We start from the raw sequence: 15,774 nt of genomic DNA on the forward strand, positions 1-15,774 counted from the left end.
GATATAATTTCTGACACAGGAAGAAGCTACCTGTGGTTTCTCCTGTATTCTGTACCCTCAGATTCCACTAAGTAGGATCTTGGCTCGACACATGTACCTCTCCCTTGACCATTTCAATCAAAGCCTTTCCCCATTTGCATCCTCACCATCTCTCCTTTTAACAGATGAAGAAATCTGCTCATTTTATCATAACTAGACTTCTGAAAAAAAATGCTTCTTAAAAAGTTGGGCTCCGAGTGCTCTGGTGTTTTTAGCATTAGGCACCAACAAACTAGAACTGATAGGCAAGGTTGTTCTGGTTTGCCTAGATCAAAGTCTCTGAGCAGGGAGCCAAGTAGGCTGCCACTTAGTATATTTCTGAGATTAAGTAAATTCAAGAAGATATCAGTATTGTCACACTTTGACCTCTCTAGTAATTGCTTTGCACTCTGTACTATACGTACAGCAAGGCCATTTGACTGTGGGTATTCTGGACTACTAGTAACATGGATAAAGTCTCACTCTTTTGCAAATCTCTGAAACAATTGACTGGTAAACTGAGTACCATCATCAGGAATAACTTTGTGTGGACTAACATGGACTGAGAAATGACATTTCATCTTAGTAATAACAGCACTGGATGTTAGGTTAGGTAGAAAATAAATCTCAAACCAGTTCAAATAAGAGTCTACCAACACTAAGTAATGCTGATTGTTCCACTCAAATATGTCAGTGGCTACTGTTGACCAAGGTAGTTCAGGAATCTGGCTTAGCTGAAGTGGCTGTTTTTGCAAATGTGGTTTAGTACTATTGTATACTGAACAAGATGAAAGCACTTTATCAATGTCTTTTAACAGAGAAGGCCAAAATACTAGTCCTCTCACCCTTCTTTTGGTAGAATTGTGACCTGGGTGGCCATGATGCAAAATCTGACTGTATTCATGTTGTAAAGAAGTAGGAACAATAATTGGGACCTTTGAAAATGATACCATCTTCCATCAACATCTCATCTCTGCATGGAAAATAAGGTTGCTCTTCTTGCGGTACACAGGATTGCTTTGATGGCCATCCAACATTGATGAAGTGGTTGAGCTTTTGCAAAATTGGATCAGCCTTTGTATAATCTCTCAGCTTCATGTCCCGTGATAGAAAAATTGCACACATTACATCAAAGTCAAAATTTTCTACATCAAGCTGTTCTGTGGTATTTCTGGGTGGTCTGGATTGGGCATCACCCAGATAAAGTAGTTTGCCTTTTGTATAGACCATTTTGAAATTGTACTTTTGCAATCCAAGCATCAGTCTTTGCAGTCTTGCTGGAGCTGAATGCATAGGCTTCTTTAAAATAGTGACTAGAGGTTTATGATCAGTTTCAGTTTGGATACCTTGGGCATAAATATAATCATGGAACTTTGAACATGCGAACACAATTGCCAAAAGTTCCTTCTCAATTTGAGCATACTGCATCTTAGATTGGGTAAGAGTTCTAGATGCAGAGGCAACAGGTCTGCTCTCTTGAAGAATAACTGCACCAAGACTGAACTTTGAAGCATCACAGGAAAGAACTACTGGTTTGTGGACATCATAGTATCTCAATGAAGGCGGGTTGGCAATTTGCTGTTTGACGTTATCAGATGGTCTCTGGTGCTGTTCCAACCATGACCAGGCAACATTTTTGCATGTCACCTCTCTTAAAGGTGCTGATAATTCACTAAAGTCAGTCATGAACTTGCCGAAATAGTTAACCATGCCAAGGAAATGCTGTAAGGCTAGGACATTGTCTGGAGCTGGCATATCAAAAATGGCTGCTTGTTTGGAAGGGATTGGTCATAAGCCTGTACTGGTAAATAAATGAACTACATAAGCAACTTCTGGTATCATGAATTTCTATTTCAGAGCATTGAGTTTTAAGTTCACTTCACTTGTTCTGTCCAGAGCTTTCCTGAGGTTTGTCGTGCTCTGCTTCACCATTGCCTCTAACCAGTACATCATCCACTATTATAGCACATGGATGGCCCAAAAGATTGTTCTCCATTGCATGCTGAAAGACTTCACTGGCAGAATTTATTCCAAAAGGCCTTCTGAGGAATCTGTATCTACCAAAAGGGGTACTGAATGTAGTTAGTAGTGAAGATCTGTGATCAAGTATTATTTGCCAAAATGAACTCTTTGCATCTAAAACAGAAAAAACAGTGGCATTTGGTATGAAGGCAGCAACCTCCTTGACTGTATGCATAGGATGATGATGTCTCTTTAACACCTTATTCAAGGCTCTTGGGTCAATGCATATTCTGATTTCATCTGAACTTTTCTTGTAAGCAGCTACCATGGAAGGCACCCACACAGTTGGTTCTGTGACTGGACAAATCACACCTTCTGCACCATTTTTATCTAACTGGACTTTGACTTTGTCCTGCATAGTTATTGGAACTCTTCTCACTGGTCTGACCATTGGACTGACCTCTGGGTCTACTCTCATAGAGTACACAACTGGAAGATTGCCTAACTTTTCATCAAAAACATCAGCATACTCTGAGAAAATAGCATCACTGAAGCTGGAATTGGAACATGTGCTTACACATCATACTTCTTTGGTAAAAGAAAGCAGTTTAATTTTCAAATTGTCTCTGAGACCTAATAATGACTGCACAGGTCTTCTCACTACATAAAATTGCAAGCTGTAACTGTTCCCAGCTGAATAGCATGAAAACACTACTGAGCCTTTGGTTTGAATCTCTTCACCTCCATAAGCAACAAGCTTCGCACAATTAGCCAAATTAAGTTGCTCACCAGCTCTCACTCTAGCAAATGCTTCTGCTGAGATAATATTACACTTTGAACCAGTGTCTACTTTGAGCTGTGTGCATTTACCATTGATCAACACAGTACAAAATACTTCATTTTTGTCAACATATCTACTGCATTAACCTTTTCACTTACCACTGATACACCATCTACACAGAAAGTAGGGTTGCAGCTTTCTACAAGGTTATCTTGCTTTTTTGAGTGACCTTTCTTAATAACTGAATGAGGCTTGCTTGATTTACAAAACTTTTGAAAGTGGTTCCATTTTTTACACTTGTGGCATTGCTGACCAAATGCTAAGCACTTCTCTCTTTTAGACTCATGGTTGGCACCACAATTACAAAAGTTAACAATAAGACTTAACTTGGGTTTTGCTGACTCACCCTTATACTGCACTGAGTATGCTCGTTTTGCTGAGCTAGTCTTGGAACTTGCTAGTAAGTTACGGGTCCTCCCTGGGAAACCCACAGGGGTTGCAGCTGCCATGTGCTTAGGCCTGTTTCTGCTAGCCATGTGCTGCATGCTGTCTACACTTGCTCTAGAGGCTGCTGAAACCATGCTCTTATCACTTGCAAGCATACTTGTGGGTCTTTCTGTGAGCCCATGGTTTTGACGAATCCCTATAGCTTTGCTCAACATTAAATCACTGTCATGAAGCAAAATCTTTCTTGCTGCAGCATTATTAATACCACACACAAGCCTGTCCTTTATTAACTCATCTTTCAAATCACCAGATCTGCACATTTTAGCCTTATTTCACAAGACAATCATATAAGCTGCAGAAGTTTCACCTGGCTTTTGTTCTCTTGTATAAAATAGGTGCCTCTCTATTGTAATATTTGTCAGGGAGTTGCACATTTTTCAAAATTTACATTTCAAGCACTCATGGTCCTCTCTTGATTGAGCCTGTACAACATTATGGTAGTTTCCCCCCCTCGCCTGTGTATACTGCTGATGCATACACAAATGAATGCTCTCTTTCAGTGGCATCTGACCTAGCTAAGTTAAGCAAAATGAATGCCCTTGTACGTGCATCTTTGTCAGAAAAAGCTGCTTGCATGAAAATATTGTATTCCTGCTCAAACACTCTCCAATTACCTACAATATTATGATCAAACACAAGTTGACTGGGTCTGCAAAATGCCTCTGCCACATCAACACATAGTAGTGAAGCTGCTTGGAATTATGTATGAACATACACACACATAAATATGCTAGAACTTGTAATTATGCCCAAAAGCACAACAGACTCTTTGAAATAACTGCACTTTGCCAATTAAGTCTCTGTAGCACAAGAGCACTTTAAAATGACTGAACTTTGTGAAATCACTCCTTATCAATGTAAAAAATACTTTGAAATGACTGTACTCTGTAAATAAACTGTACACAGCAGAAGAAGCTCAAAGTAAGAAACACTTCAAAATGAATGCACTTTGCAAATAAACTGTATACAGCACAAAAACTGTACAGTGTAAGAAACACTTTGAAATGCCGGCACTCTGCGAATACATATACACATTTCAAGAATCTTTTTTTCGAAATAGCTGTACTTTGACTTCACTTTGCAATATAACTATACTTTCCACACAGCAAACTCTTTGAAATAACTGCATTGTAATAAAGCACACACTCTGCAAACACTTTGCACACTCTGAGATACTTCAAACAACTCTAGTTATGCTTTGAATACCTTCAGTCAATGCGAAATAGTAGTTTATGCCCAAATCACAGTTGTTTTACTAAAAACATGCAGTCACCTTACTTTTTTTTAAGCTTATTTGCCCTTTTTATTGTAAACGCTATGCCCATTTAATCTCTTATCATGCTCATTTTACTTTTCTTATGCTCATTTTTCTTTAAGCATGCTCGTTATGCAAATCAGAGGTAATTCTGAGCCCCATATGAACATTTCTGCTAGTTTTATCAAATTAACATTTTGTTTAATTAATAATGCATTTCATGCCTTTTGTTTGATTAATAAAATGTTTTGTGCTAATGTGATGTGAGGTGTGGGACAAGTATCAGGGATGTCAAATGGGCCTTTGATGTGTGTATATGTGGTGTGTGTGTGTGTGTGTGTGTGTGTGTGTGTGTGTGTGTGTGTGTGTGTGTGTGTGTGTGTGTGTGTATGTGTGTATGTGTGTATATATATATATCTATATATATATATATATATATATATATATGTATGTGTGTGTACATATATAGATATACATATATATATATTTGTGTATATATATATATGTGTGTGTGTGTGTGTGTGTGTGTGTACATATATATATATTTGTGTATATATATATATATATATATATATATATATATATATATATGATATAGATATATATATGTATATAGTTCATACAGAGGGCAAGTCTACCTGCACCCCATTTTGGGGGAGACACCTATACCCCCCACTATATATATATATATATATATATATATATATATATGTATGTATATATATATTTATATATATATATATATATATATATATATATATATATATGTGTGTGTGTGTGTGTGTATAGAACGTGATGACCTTTGTGCATCTGACATTACACTGTGATGACAGTACAATATTTTTTTATATAACAAACTATTATGCATTGCTCTGTCATTCAACCTTTTCAGGTGGGACATTTTCTAGATCACAGGAATTAATTAATGGTTTATGGTCAGTCTGGAGTTGGAAACTCACAAGTCATAATAGGTATTATAATAAGTATCTTGAGAGTTTTGCATATGCCCACACACTTTTTGATCTGTGGCTATCTCTGTTCAGCATCAGCTAGCATTCTGCAGCAAAAGGCAGAAGGATGTGATGATTGTTCGTCCATCTGGAGTAATGATGTGTCTAGGCCATGGATGCTTGCATTAGTGATAACCATTGTCAGTTTTATGGCATGATCATATGCTAGTATTGGAGCTGTTGTAACCATTTCTTTTACTTTGCTTAAAGCTTGGTCTTGAGCATTTCTCCATGGCCATGGTACCTCTTTCTTTAACAGGTCTGTTGATAGACATAATAGAGGTGAGGGATTTGCCATGAGGTTGCACAAAATAGACTCTATAACTCAGCTATTGCTCTGATCTCACTTGCATCTGGTCTAATTCCACTGGCACTTATGCTGTGACAAAAGTGCAACACACTCACAAGCTCAGCCTTTCCAAAACTTGATTTGTTTTGGTTTATTTTTAACCAAACATTTTTGATAGTTTGGAGGACTGCCATTATCCTCAAATCATGTGTTTCTTTATCTGGATCAAAAAGTAAAGAATTCATCCATAGCAACAATAACAACACCAAATCCATTGAGCAAATCATTCATTTTTCTGGAAAGATTTCAGATGCTAAGGTTAAGCCAGATGGCAGTCCCTTGAAACACAGTATCCTTTTTGAAAAATGAAATTTATGAGTTTTTGGCTATTTTTCTTCAGGACTTTTGCAGACCAAAGGACTCCACAAATTAGAAGTGATAAATCCACTTTATTTATACAGCAGTAAAAGGTTAGCACTTTTGTCCCTGAAACAAACTAGGAACTTCATCAGACAAATAAAAAATGTTCCAACAGCTTTTTAAATCTTGTAACCTAAAGTGCATGTGTAGTGACATCATGAACCACACCTCTAAACTCAACTAAACCAACCCCTGGTCCATGACATATATACAGCTGTCATCTTTTCAAGGCTTTTAATTTTAAAACACTTGAAATTTTAGATTTATAGTGTTGGACAGTGTAGCAGTGAACAACGGGGAGGGGGTGCATGGCCACTGCTACTGGAAAGACAAGAATTGATATGGCAGTTGTGCTTAAATGCCAAGGTTTGGCCTGGTTGAATGAGGCTGTTTCTGTTTCAAGTGTTTTAACATTAAAAGCCTTGAATAGATGACACTTGATTTTTATATACATTTACATATATACAAGTAACTTTTATGTAAATACTTGATTTTATAAGTATATTACAAGTATTTTGCACTAGGTTTTTAACAGAAAAAATATGCTTTTTATTTATTTATGTCTATTAGATATGCATTTTAACAGTGTTTATTTAGTATGTATATTTGTTTACAATTTTAAAATGTTTGATATGTTATCATATACATTACATTTTATACTCAAGCCATTCATTCTGGTATTTTCTCTTAAGAAAGGCTGTATATATGTAAGTCAGCACTCCAGCTTGCATAGCAGGTCACAATGACATTCACTACTTAGTGTAAAGATGAATATTTAAATCAGTACATACAAAGGATTTAATTCAAGCCTAAGTGGATGATTGTGCACATATTTATGAGTCCACCAATTCTTGCAATGTAAAGTAACTACTATGTAACTACAGAATGAAACTGGGGGACTGATCACTCCAGCTATGGAATTTTTTGGTGGGGTAGGAGGAGGGGAAGAAGATGAGACCTACTAACAGAGTTTCTCTTTTTAATTGGTCAGGAAAGTTGATATAGTAGATTAATAATGCCACCCTATGTACTTCACCACTAATGCACTGGCTGAAGGAGAGATGCAGGGAAATGAAGGTGAAAACTGCTATGCATGAATTATATTCAGGCAGGTACAAATGCCAAAGGGGTGGTGAAGAAAACCGAAATAGTGTTAGGCTGGGGGGGTTACAATTTTTAGCAAATCCCTTACATATACCCAGTATCACATAGGTGACGAGAAAAAATAAAACCTGTCAATTCACCAGCTGATTAATGTGTGGTTCTTTTTTACCTTTTTGGCAAGCATTTGTGAGTTTCTCCTAGGTGAGATAATTTATAACACTGACAAGATAGACTTTGTAACAGGCTCAGACAATGTGATATATTCCTAAGCTGGAAAATACTAATTAAACATCATGCTACTAACACTCTAGTGTATGTGCAATGTAATACAGTCATGAACATGGAAACGTTACTTAATAACCGATGTTGTTTATTAAACTTTAGGTAGCTATGGTCAGTGATGCACAATGCTGTAAATATAATGCTACTGAAGTACAACATTGAATTACTCTGCCAATGGAGACAAACTATACTTTTGGAAAAGTTTGTTTAGAATAAACTCATTATTGTGGTAATCAGCATCAGCAGTTTGGTACGCAAACTGATTTATTCAACGTAGTGCAGGGAAGCCAACTACCTAGTGGCGTTCCTTCCACTAATCGATCGCAGGGAGATCTAACCATTTTGGTTAACCTTCTTTTGGCTAAAGTAGACTTTTTGACGCAGCAGGTGCAGGAAGTAAGGTCGGGTAACAGTCCAACCTTGGCGGGTGTAAACGGTCAATTGAACATACCTTCCAGCACACCAAATTGCAGGCTCGATTCAGGAATGGCAAATTCGAGGCCAGCGGCAGTTGCGGAAACACAAAACAGGGAAGTTCCTCACATGGGACTGGATGGAACTTCTAACATTACAGAAGGGTCAACAACATCATCCGCTGACAGGATTACTAATTTTTCTACAATTCCGAGCCTTGCAGCTGTTTTGGCTAAAAAATACTTTTTTCGGATAGAAAATGGGTCAATCAATCACATGCAGAACCAAGGGGTGAGTAACAATAATGTCATTGCCTCCTCATTCCAGGCTAATTTGGATGAATTTGATGTGAAGTTATTCCGCTGCAGGAAGCTGCAGTTGGAAATCTCGTATTTGCATGAGTGTATTGACAGACATATAGTCCCTAAGGGCTTACGCCAATGGCGATTTCACGCCGGTTTAATCAGTGGTTCCGTTTTTCATAAAGAACTCCTTGGCCTTTTTGATAAACAGGCCACGGAGTTTATGGAAGCCCTTATTAACTTTTATTCTGTTGAAATTGGGGTACTACAAGAGGAACTGGCCAAATTAGAAACTGTAATATTACAGCACACAGATTTCCCAAGGTTCAAATATGATCATCTTAGAACATTATCCAGTATTGAGGCATCAATTACAAAGATGCTCAACAATAAGAAACATAAGATTCAAAGAGACATTAGGGAATATGAAAACAACAAAGCCTATCCACCACCACCCCCAGGGCAAGTTGCTAAATGGAGATTACAGACTGCGGGGTCCAATGAAAATGACATTATTAACATGGCTGATATTCAACCTGACAACAACGAAGGAGAGGTTGATCAGCAACCACTTCGAAGAAGTGAACGTTTGAGAAACAACGGGGTTAATAACCAGAGCAACGGAGGCCACTTCAACACTCCTCAGGGAAGGGAAGGGGCCAGGAATGTTGAAATCCAACAGGATTTTCACAGGAATATGAACCCGGTGAATGTAACGTCGAACAGCAATACAAACAACAATCGACGGAACAACCAGAGAAGGAAAAGGGGCAACCAGCGGAGACGCTAGGTTCCCCAAATGAGGTCGAACATGGACTTCATGGCCTTTCACCATGGGTACCACAGGGGCCCTCTATTCTTTGTAACTCTTCAGGGGACTTCAAAATTTACAACTATACTGTGTTGAATGTAGACGCATATGTGGTTGAATTTCTTGCCAAAGGATTATCATTTATTCCAGATAGGCACTGTGATCTGGTAAAAACAATAATAGACTTAAAACTTTTTGTTAGGAAATTAAACTTAGCATTTGCGTTGGGGAATACCCCTTCACTTTTAAGCTCACTAAGAGTCTCGAGTGTTTTCAATCCACCTTTAACAGGAATTCTAGCCTTTTTTGAAAAATCATGTGAACTAGATTTAAGGGCCCTAGTGCATAAAAACAACTTATGCATCAGGAAGGGTAGCAAATCACGTCCTAATGTAAGTACGGATGAACTTACATTTATTCAAATGTTAAATGAATGTAACATCAGGGTGATGGCACCTGACAAAGGGGGTGGGTTGATTTTCATGGATCAACATGTGTATGAGAACAAAATAATTCAACATTTAAACTCTGACTCCTATGTGCAAGCTAGTATTAGTGAAGTTAACAGAGCATATAGTAAGATCAGAGAAGTATTGGGGGACCTGTTTTTAGAAGGGATTATTGACAATGATACTTTACAATACATCACAATGTTAGCACCCAGGATCCCTACTATTTTTGGCACACCTAAGATCCACAAGGACTTGATTGATCCCCCTTTCAGACCAATTGTGGACGGAAGGGGGTCAATCACATATGCTTGTGCCAAATTGGTTGACAGCATTTTGAAACCCTTGCTTAAATCAGAAATCCAAATTTGTAGGGATTCCTGGGGTTTTCTGGAAGACATTGGAAAAATTCCTTTTGATCCATCAAACATTTTTCTTGTGGTTGACATAAAAGATCTATATACAGTCATCCCACATCAGACAGGTGTTGAATGGACTGTGGATTTCATGTTACGTAAAGGGGCATCAACGGACCATATGCATTTAGTGGAAACCCTTTTAGATTTGATTCTCACGAACAATTACTTAGTGTTCAACAACATATACTACCTTCAAACTATAGGTATAGCCATGGGTTCTCCCTGTGGTTGCACTTTCGCAAACAGTGTGTTAGCACAATGGGAGAACCAACACCTGTTTTGCAACCCACTCTATAAAATGAATGTCTCTTGGTACACGAGGTACCAAGATGACATGTTTTTCTTATGGAAGGGGTCATCTGATTTAATTCCAAATTTTATTGACAGCATCACCATGTCAACTGACTTTTTGGAATTCACGTATTCCATTGATGATATGGAAACTACGTTTCTGGACGTCAAATTAAGGAAGGACGTAGTGTTTGATAGATTGATTTCAACCATCCATAGGAAAACAACTTTTTCCAACACATACTTACATTTCACCAGCTCACATCCCATCCATCAAAAGAGAAGCGTTGTCAAAGGACAATTTGTCAGGGCTGCAAGGATGGTTTCTGAGCAGGAGGAATTCCTTGGGGAATGTGAAAATATTTCCTCTATGTTTTTATTGAGGGGATATCCAAATTCATTTGTTGATAAGATCCGGAAGGAAGTAATTGCTAAAAGGGAATCGGGTCACTTTCAACCGATTCTTAGAGAAGGAAGAATAGTAACAAAAACAAAAGACAACGTAAACGGAAATGCCATTGGCAACATTTCCTTTCTGTTTACGTTTAGTCTGGATCACAAGGCTATCAAAAACATTTTCATCAAGAATTGGAATGTTTTGTTGGAGGATCAAGAGTTGGCTAAATGTGTGGGTGAAACACCTAGATTCACCTACAGAAGGGGGCAAAATTTAAAAAACATGTTGGAAACAACTAATCACAAGTCCAACAGAATTATAAAGGGGATGAATAAATGTGGATGTTGCCCATATTGTAAGTTCATCTCAGTGGGCACTAGTATATGTATGGCAGGGAAAGATTATAGAATAAATGGCAGATTTAACTGTCTGTCTAAAGGAGTGGTCTATGTGGCAACATGTAGACAGTGTCCTGCATTTTACATCGGCAAAACCGATAGACCATTTAGGAAAAGGATTTATGAGCATGTACATGCCATCAGTATTAGGGACATGAACAATGCTCTGGCCAAACATGTTAGCCAACATTCTGACCACTCTTTTCTTTTCACTATTTTACAACAAGTACAGCCTTCTATTAGGGGAGGACCCTGGCAACTTGAACTGGAGGAACAGGAGTTTTTTTGGCAAGTACGTACCTCATCCTACACTTTTCCAGGGCTAAATGAGATAGTGTCCATTAAATGTATATTAAAACTAAAAGCTCTCAAGAGATAGGACACAATATTTAAAATAAAATATGTAGTGTATACACACATTTACATTTGGTTTATACATGCATATTCTTACACATGTCACATACAACTGTATAGGTGATAAGGAATGTACCTGCTTTTCAATTTTTACCCTTACATCAGTCTCAACAGCCTAATAATTTTTAAACAAGAGTTATAATAATTGGAACTAAAATAGAAATAGTAAAATAGGAATAGGCATATGCACATGGTATATGTACAGATGTACACTGTATTTTTGCACATATATGTGTATATATTTTTAACATGATATACATATGTATACATTTTTTAAAATGATTTATGTTAGGTCTCTCATTGTTTAACAAGTTCTAGGCTTTTAAACGTTTGAAATCCGAGTTATAGAATACAATTTTGCGTACCATGCTGACACTATTCATGTGTTATTTATTTATTTATGTGTTTTCTATTTAAATTTGCAGTTCAACTAGTTGCAGTTTAGTTTAAAGTCGCTAGCTTCAATTTGTTGATTTTGGGAAATATGCTTACATTTAACTAAACAGCAGCAAACAGTTTTAATCATTTTGGTTTAATCACCTCAATAGCAGTCATGTTAATTAATTTATTGACAACCAGCTATGTGTATATATAAAGTGTGGTTTTAAATAAAACTATTATCTGATGAAGGTGGGGAGAATGCTCTCTCATTTTTAAATAAAACTATTGAAAATTTCGTTTGTTGCTGGTGCAGATATTGTGCTCCGGAGTTTTGGTTTGGCTAGCACTGTGCCACTTGGTGTTCTTTCAACAGTTTGCCTTTGGTGTTTGACTTTGTGAAATTCATTATTGTGGTAACTTCATTTCTATGACAGAAGATTGATAAGTAGGTCAAATTACCCCAAAAGCTGTCATAGCATGAACTGGAGTGGACATGGTGAAGTAGAAAGAGCTGAACATGTGGATGCTTACTGCTGCATCTGTGTTGCCCTTCACCTCCATCCACAGGATCTCAGCCTCCCATCATGGGCAAAGGTTTTTTTCAATAGAATACTAGATCTCAAGCTGGACGCTGCAGGGGGTTTTGTGAACCTAAACATATTGAAAACAATCAGGCATAACTTACAATATTGCTGCAAGGGACAGTTTACACTATGCTGAATGAGTTGAGATGCCCCACCTAAAGTGATGCTCAGGTTAGAATACTCCACTGTACTGATTGGGTGTGATATGTTGAGTGGGCAATTTGTCCACTAAAAGATGCATCCCAAATGAGTTCACTCTTTATCTCTAAAGTCTTAGGTAAAGGACTGAACTGAAAAATTCATAGAATATGAGCTACTGAAGATACAGCCAGGCTAGATTTAGGAGGCAAGCAGACTGTCAAAGCAAAATGCAAAAGATGACTACAGAAAATGAAGTACAATGGTCAATTTTGTCAAACAAATATTTGAAACATTAAAAAGGAAGACATTACTAAAACTTATTGCTAGGAAAATTGCAGTCTTTCTATACTATGTTATATAATGCATGAACAAAGTTGATAACAAAAAGGTTGATGTGAAACTTAACTGTAATGTATATGTCTCATATATATAAATATTGAACAAAAAGGCAGAAGAATGTTCCGTTTAAGCTGGCTCAGTAAAATCACAACAATAACTAAAAGATGAGCGATGCACCACACCTTAAAACGTATCTCAATGATTTATTCAGAGCTGTATCTCAACAAGACAAAAAGCAACAAACAATGGATTAGCGCTTTCAGCTATCAAAGCCTTCTTCAGATCCACATTCAAAAGCCACATCTCAGTCTAATATAAAGCGTATAGCAGCCAATGACAAAAAACATGTAAACAAGATGCTTTGCTCTAACCAATACAAGTGCTTATACAAGCACTTCATCATCCAATGTGTTTCATTATTCTAATTAGCTTTGACTAGCAAGTTAAGATGGAAAATGTAAATTAGACTTCTCTTTCTCAAACATCATTGGTCTCAGCTAGCAAATGAAAGCAGAAATGTAAATCAGACTTTACTTGCTTAAAAATCATTGGTTTACTTTAAACATTAGACAAAACCTAGCTTTAACTAGCAAGTTAGGATGGAAAATGTAAATTAAACTTCACTTTCTCAAACATCGTTGGTCTGGGCTAGCAAATGAAAGCAGAAATGTAAATCAGACTTTGCTTGCTTAGAAATCATTGGTTTGCGTTAGACATTAGACAAAACATAGGGAATTTATATCAAAAGAGTATTCCCTATCGCTTTCATAAAAATAAAAACCAAGTTATTCCAAGTTCACTCATCAAAAAGCGCGATTCTATAAAGACATTTAACAAAACATATCTTACTAAAATATAAATAATTAAAACATTTTAGCATTTAACAATACGTATGCAAAGTCCTTAATAACAAAATGCTAATAAAATATATAAAATATAATATATCTGTAAATTATGTAATATATACTACCTACATAAAAATTATTAAACAAAAGAAGCAGAAAAATATACATTAATAGTATAAGCAAACACTATTATTGAAGATGTCATAAACAATGAACCCTAGGAGCTATAAAACGTCTGAACAGCACCATAAAAAGATATGATAACCATCTTGAATTTCTACTATAAACAACAGTGACTAGAAATAAAAATAAAAATATAAATATATATAAATATAATACAAGTCACTAGGACAATTAATAAGGCAATATGGGTCATAATCAGAACCTTCAAACAGACGATAGTACACAATATACAAAAATCATATGATTGATAGTTGTTAACAAGTCAACCATATGAAAATTATTTATTTATTAAGCTAGGCTGTATATTGAATAATTTTTCTATTCTTCAAAAACGGCTTGATTGGTACACTTCCATTTAATCCAGGTGGATGATCAGCCGGCAGTCTCATAATCCATTTGGATTCCTCACGTTCAGTCAAATTCACCAAATCACCTTCTCTTTCATTTTGTTTTAACTGAGATATTATCATGAAATGAAAATGATGCCCTTCATTGCTTTTTATATGAGTAAATAAAGCATTTGTTTCTTTTCTGGTCCTTATGTCTGATAAATGTTTGGAAATCATTTCTTTCATTTTCATATAGGCTTTCCCTACATAAAAAGCTGTACAAACTGTGCAGGTAGTGAAGAAAAAGAGAGAGAGAAAGATAAATAAAAAGAAGAGAAAATAAGTGCAGCTACTAGTACAAATAAATCAAACTTAATTGGTTCTAAAGAATTTTGTGTTAATGCACAAGTACACCAAGGAAATGGACGTAATTCCTTGAATAAAGTTACTAATGGCAGTGTTTGTCTGTTGGATGACAATATGATATCCCTGGATTCACCAGGGACTACAGATGAGGTAGCGATAACTTCTAGTCATGAACAAGATGAACGACCCTTAGGGGCGATTTGCAAGAAGGGGGCCATACATGCACCTATTGTTGAACAACTCCCTTTTTTAATTATGAACAAGACTCCTCGAACAGGAAGGTCATTGAGCAGGGAAAGGAAGAAAAGGAAGATTGTGCAGCCCAATCCCTAGTTGTGAACCTGTCTACTGTTCAACTCACAGAATCCCAAATTAATTTACTTGAAAAAGGTCTAAGCTTTATACCAGCTACTCTAACTTCGTTTGATGAGTTTCTCTTAGATCTCAAATTATTTGGTAGAAACCTGACTTTGAAGTATATTTTTGGGAATGATAATAAAGTTAAACAGGGTGATAAAGAAATTATGCTAAAGAAACCTAGTACTTTTGTTCCCATTAATTTACCAGCTGTTGAATCTTTTATACATGCTGTTGAAGAAGAAGTGGCTGCATTGAGGCAGATGCATATGAACAAGCAATTCTACAATTTAACCAAGGATGAAAATCAAGCATTGAAAGAACTAAAGATAAGAAATGATATAGTTATTAAACCAGCAGATAAAGGTGGAGCAGTGGTAATAATGGATGCTGAAACCTATTCTTTTTCAATGAAAAAGATGTTGAATGATGATAAGACATATCATGGGATTAGTAAGAGTGAACTGAACTCGATGAAGCAAAGAGTGAAAAATGATTTATATGACCTCTTGATGAGTAGAATCATTGACAATGAACAATATGAGCTTTTTGAGGTTGAGCATCCTACTGTACCTTCTATTAATGGTCTACCAAAGATACATAAGACCTTAATATCGCCTCCCTTATGTCCCATTGTAGCAGGAAGAAGATGGCTGACTGAGCCTATTTTAATATTTGTTGAGAAAGAGCTCAAGAAATTGATTCCTAAAGCTAATACAGTTATTA

The sequence above is a fragment of the Protopterus annectens genome, chromosome 5.part1 (genome assembly GCF_019279795.1).
Source record: "Protopterus annectens isolate FY-2018-M chromosome 5.part1, PAN1.0, whole genome shotgun sequence".
NCBI classification, from domain to species: domain Eukaryota; kingdom Metazoa; phylum Chordata; order Ceratodontiformes; family Protopteridae; genus Protopterus; species Protopterus annectens.